This window comes from Ostrea edulis, chromosome 3 (genome assembly GCF_947568905.1).
Source record: "Ostrea edulis chromosome 3, xbOstEdul1.1, whole genome shotgun sequence".
Taxonomy (NCBI): Eukaryota; Metazoa; Mollusca; class Bivalvia; order Ostreida; family Ostreidae; genus Ostrea; species Ostrea edulis.
In genome coordinates, this window is record NC_079166.1 from 81,605,797 (window position 1) to 81,612,599 (window position 6,803).

Consider the following 6,803-nt stretch of genomic DNA (forward strand, 5'->3'; position numbering starts at 1 on the left):
TATGATAATATTTTGGTGGCAATTTCTCTCTAATGTGTGAATCCCCTGTCTATCTCATCCCTCTTTCGATTTATGTAATTGTTCCACGCTTTTTGTAAGCTTTAGAGATTGGCCTTCTACCGGTAGAATAAAATACACGTGCATCGTAAATAATAAAAGTGGAAAAATAAAATTTTAAATTTTCCAGCTCAAATCGTGTCCATGCCCATTTAAATGAATTTAAGATTTGTTTATTAAGCAAGAGGCCCACAGGCCCTATCAGTTACCTGAGTATTAGTTATAAACTAGATCACTAGTCTGAGTAGTCTCGAGGCCTATGATATTTAGGGGGGGGGGGGGGGGTCCTGTTTTGAATACTAATATTCATCAAAAGTAAAAACGTTTTAAGAGCTCATCCTTTTTTTAATTATCTCAAAAGTGCCTATAATGATGACAGGATTTACATAAGATATATTTAACATTAACACAATATGACTAGAGGCAGTGCCCTGGGGTTGCGAAATTCACAAGTTTGTTACATCATTTTCTGCTCTCTTTTTTGTCGTAATAAATATGCATTTAGTTTTTATACCATATCAGCAAACTTCAAGAAGTATTTCAAGTGATAGATAAAACATAATCACTAAAATAATTTTGGCTCCATGGCCCCAACCCCTGGGATTTTAAATTATAAATTATCTAAAAAAATAAATAAATAAAATTTACAATTTTGGCAAAGAACCACCCTTGTTCTTTCTAAATATCCATTTAGTTTTAATTTAGTATCAATAGCACTAAAAATGTTTTTAAAATACTTCACAAACTATACATTGTATACCGAGTTTTGACTCTCCCTGGATTGATTGTGTATACTGTTTAATGTCCAGCTCGAGAATATTTCGCTCATATGGAGACATCACCATTGCCAATAAAGGGCTGCAAAATTTAGGCCTATGCCCGGCGCTTACGACCTTTGAGCAAGGAGGGATCTTTATCGTGCCACACCTGCCATCACCTCTTATGACAAACACGGGGTACTGAGGACTTATTCTAACCCGGATATACATGGGATGCCCCTCCCTGGAGTCAGAACCTCTACCCCCAGGAACATGAAATTTACAATTTTGATATAGGCTTTCCTGTTCTACATTATTATACATTTAGTGTTTCTTACACATGTACGGTTGTAGAGACGACATTGTTTTAAGATTTGCAAAATGTTTGCGGTTTTTCCCCGCCCCTGAGACGTACAACAGGTGTACAGGAGTCCCGACTTTGACAGTGTATATCCCCTTTATCCCAAAGGTGCTTCATAACAAGTTTGAAAATAATGCCAGAATGGTAGTTATCAAGAAAAAGTTTTAAAATGTTCAATTATTAACGGACGACGCACGGAGGATAACAACCAATTGCAATAGGTCACCTGAGTTTAAAAAATCTCCATCAAAAGAACTTCAAAACATGAGATTCAGCATTTGACCGAAACAGTCGCGGGTGTTGATTAATCTGGCACATATGGAGCGCCACTAAAATAATTGAAGATATCTTTTAATTATTTGAAGATGCGTGCATTGAAAATCATACTTTTGAAATATTTATCGAATAATCAAAATGTCAAGCATATGGCACGCCCTGTACATATTTATTCCTTTATAAAGATATATAATTTATAAACTATCTTCTATTTTCAATAAGGTATCTAAGAAATTTTACAAGATATCTTGTATAATTTACAGTTTATAAGATATCTCATAAAATATAAATATACATGTACAAGATATCTTATCAACCATTTAAGATATCTCATAAAGTTTCTAAGATATTTTATATATTGAACAAGATATCTCACAAAGTTTATGAGATATCTTGTAAGAATAGACGATAGCTTATGAATTTATTTATAAGATATTTTACCAAAAAATATTTCAAACGATATTGTTCAGTAAATCAGCGCAAAGAAAATATAAAAGAAAGAACAGCTGATCTGTAGGCATGACACTTGTATGCAAGTTATCGTTTTTGTGCTAGGTCGTCTTAGAAAGATATATAGAATCCTTCATTAGTACGAATGTGGAATTGGGAAATTCCACCGAGGGGAAAAGACTCGTAGTCTAGGATGAGGCTTTGCCGAGTCTTAGGCAGCGAATCTTGTTCCAGAGGAGGAATTTCCCTATCCCACACGAGTAAATAATGAAGGATTATTTTTCTCACATTTTACCTACAGTTTAGTGCATTAATTTAGGAGCTTTGAGAAAATTCTAAATTATCAAAAGCCTCATTTGAACTTCGATGCAAAAACTAATTTGATAGGCAGAAAGAGCATATCCGAAAATTGTTTACACTATAAGTGTAAACTAAGAAACCCAAGGTTATCCAACAGAAAGCTTTGTTATACCCCTATAAAACAGTTCCTATATAACTCCTTACAAAAATAAGTCCAACATTTCGACTGTTCTGGCGACTGTTGGACCGGGAACTGTTAAAATCGACTGTTATAAATGACTGTTGACCGATGACGTCATATGGCGCTAACTCGAGTTATTTTTTCGTGCCGTTTGGATAAAGAGAAATGACGGGTGACCATTTTGCGACAGCAACGGAAGATGAAATTCAATTAAATTTTCAAAGTAGGGACAGCAAGAACATTAAAAAATAGGCATAATACCGTTATCTGCACCGCATATCTTTAATATACAGTTTATTCCGTAATTTAGGTTCAGGTTCATCCACCACCATCCCCCACCAGCACCCAGGGGGTTGTTTTAATTTATACTTCTTTTAATTGTGCCATATGTAAATCTTTGAAAATTTGCTTATTCCTATAGTAATTTAACGGAATAAACCAAAATTAAAGAGCAAATAACTCTCCCTAAAGGAAAAATAAATCTTACATTTTATCGCGGTGCAGATAACGGTATTATGCCAAAAAATATCTCTTCTTCATCATTTTCTAGAATCAATTGTATATTAAGATGAAGTTTACTTATTTTTATTTTATTCGTGTTAAAGCGGTTATACGCAAGTCACATGATTCTTGGACTGCTGATTTGTTTACGTAATGGTGAGGTTCACTGATTTGACTGATGATGAAATATGGAATTTATAAGATGAAAAGCAGAACAGATTCACGAAAAATATAATTATCAATTAGGGTATTGGGTATGTTTTCTTTTAAACTAGTGGAATCGGTGATAAATGTACGCAATCACACTGTCGATCCGTTTAAAGTCAACAAACCATGTGCACCTAGTAAAAACTACCTAAAAACTGAAGGTGTATAACAAAACAGTTATTAACTGGGTCCTCGGACAACAGCTGTTTTGTTTGACCCTCGAACGGATCGGTTGCCCTCAGCCTACGGCTTCGGGCAACAGACCCGTTCTTGGGTCAAACAAAACAGCTGTTGTCCTCGAACCCAGTCAATAACTGTATAATATACATTAAAATTTAAAGATAACAATGCAAAATATTTTTGCTTCACCGTGTAACGTAAATCTTCACCGTGTAACGTAAATCATAGAAAATATATGACGTCACAATCAAATGACGTCGCAGCAGTGTGAGACAGAAAAATCTCGCATGGCTGTCTCACATGGGTAAAGTCGATCTCACACTGGTGATAATGTGAGAAAGAAAAATCTCACATGGGTAAAGTCGATCTCACACTGGTGATAATGTGAGAAAGAAAAATCTCACATGGCTGTCTCACATGGGTAAAGTTTGTGTGTTGGGGGGTGGGGAGTGGGGATTGAAATCACCTTATTCATTTGTTTGTCTGTTTGTAAATGTCTGTGATTTTCTTTACTTTTCTTTACTTTCATCGTTTCTAACAATAAACATTCATATGTTGATTTAAATCATTCAAAACTCTTCATTATCCTTTCGTATGTATACATTAAATACCTTAGAATTTGACATCGAGATAATACATGTAGTATAAATAAACTGGTAATTATTTTTTTTTTAAATGCAGAACTAACAGCTTTTATATGAATTAGGATTAGTTTGATTTATGTTTTCAAATTGGGGTTCTATGGGGTATTTAGGGAGTTCTATGGGGGTATCTTTGGGGTTCTATGGGGGTATTATGAGGTTTTTTGGGGTACGTGGTGGTGGTGGGGGGGGGTGGTGGTGGTGGTGGTCTATGGGGTAAAAATGAACTCTAGTCAACTCGGCCCTTGGTGAACTCAGCACTTGGTTTATGGATATAAGAATTATCTGTGTACTGAACAATATGTGTGTAATATTTCTAAGATTTTTTAACGTACTTGTAAGTGATCTATCTTCAACATTTATTTCGGAATATGATTGTCAGTATTACTTTTTTCCAATGCTACGGAGGTTTTAAATAACACCGCCACTCGGCTTAATATCGGCACTTTGATTGACTGAAATTGCTGCTCATAATTGTCAATCACACCTTGACAATATGTAATACAAATAACTTTCTCTTGGGCATGTAAATAGTTATAATTTGAGAAAATACACCAGATGGTGGTATGCAAATTAATCGGAGAAAGATCTTGTGTTTCCTCGGAGTTCTCCCATTCTCATGGAAACGTATTATTTATAAAGATAAATTCCTGCGTTATTTGCTAATAAGGAGGTTATTACTCAATAAGTTGTGTATTAGTTTAAATGATTAAATTCTGCTAAAGATTTATCTTCAATGCTTTCAACTTTTCTTATCTCTTATTTGGAACTCTCTACTTAATTTTGTAAGTGAGGGTTTTTGGAATTAATGTTTTATTAAAGTAGAGTAAATTTTTTAGTTCTATGGTATAAAAATAATTTTTTTTTATCTATATTCTTTAATTTGATATAGGGAATTTTCGAAAAATCATATCATTGCATGTGTATTTAAAAATATAATCAAAATTATCGCATGAATATGAATCAAGATTATTACATTATGGAATATAAATCAGTTATTTGTGGGGGGTTTTCCCAGCAATCTGAATATAAAGAAATTGCTGTAGGTTGTTGTGCGAAAAAGCACTGTTCCATCTTCGTACTTCTAGGAACACTTACCCCCTCGTCATTAACACCTCACGCGCCCTCGTGTATAAGGAACCCTACGGAAGCTGATAGGTGCCAGGGTATAGAATTAATATTTATTTAACTGGCGGCCGCCACTTAATTTATGTGACGGTCGCCACTTAATTTAACTGGCGGCCGCCATTTATTATCTGCCCGCCGCCAGTTAATTTATGTGGCGGCCGCCAGTTAATTTATGTGTCGGCCGACAGTTGATTTAACTAGCGGCCGCCACTTTATTTATATGGCGGCCGCCACTCAATTTAAATCATTTATATGGCGGTCACCATTTATTCAACTCCTCTCTCTTTCTTTATCTCTCTCTCTCTCTCTCTCTCTCTCTCTCTCTCTCTCTCTCTCTCTCTCTCTCTCTCTCAAAATGAAAGAGGTACAATCCCTCCCCAATGCTTAGTAATATGTATGTGATATATATACAATCAAGAGCATTAAATTATTGTTTTTCGATTGTACTGTTAAATACGTAGAACCACGGGGCTGACCCTCCATTTGTTTGACAACGTTCAATTTCTGTTATTTTCACATGCAAACTAAGTTATTTTCACATGTGAAATAAGATTAATTGGCGGATTGACCCCCACCCCACTCTTTTGGTGGTATTAATGAATGGTCAAAATGTAATAATGAATTAACTGATCAATTGAAGGTTGAACGGAGCCCCCTCCCTCCAATTTAGGAGTACGAAGTTTGGGCAAAAGAGACATTTTAGGTTCCTTTTCTGCTTCTCAACAATTGTAGAAGACAATTTCTCCTCCGACTATCCCTATACACTTTGAGAAAAAAAAAAAAAAAAAAGATGCTATGTGTTTGCGTACTATTCTAAATCTTTCCAAAATAATAACTCAGCGATACGAATTACATTGTTTTTGCAATTGGCAGCCGCCATATATAAATTAAGTGGCGGCCGCCAGTAAAATTAAGTGGCGGCCTCTAGTTAAATAAATATTAATTCTATACCCGGGCACCTATCGGCTTCCGTAAAACCCTTATATTATACCACCTTCTTGTTTTAACAATTTCATCACTAAATTGTCTCATATCTTGGGACTTTGATGGGAATACATGTAGTTTAATATCAAAACATACACAACAGCATTCTTAGATTAACCCGACCACCTAAGATTGCTATAGCTAGACCTTTGAAATGTTTCAAAAATGTATACAATATACATGTATACAACATACATGTAGGCCTACATATTTTAACCTTCATCAGGAGCGTAGCTTTGTTAGGCTCAAGTAGGCACGTGCCTACACATTTTTGTTTATTTTCAAAATACAATTTTGTCTATGAATGTTTGCAACATATAATATATTCATTTATATTCCTAGTGTTTAAAATCGGATATATGATCATTTCGTCGGACCTTTTCTTTTTATAATATTTCTACATAATGGCTCTATATTTTTTTCTAAATTTATTATACCCATGACTCACCCCACTTAAGTTTAATATCTTTGAAAAGTTAACGTTGTACAATATTAAAATTTTCTCGGGGTGACCCGCCGAACCCACCTACCCCCTCGGCGCTTCGCGCATCGGTGAAACCTTCAGTTTCATCTTTCGGGCCTACACATTGAAATAGTCCTAGCTACGCCTCTGTTCATATTTCTTTTAAAATTCTAATATTTTCGTATAGACTGTCCTGTGCCATTTTGTCCTAATTCCATAACATTTCTGAAGATGACTTTTTATCTGTGACGTCTTTTATCCTGTGACTATACTCACTTTCCAAAAAATTCAAAGTTCTGTTATCTCGAACTCCTCC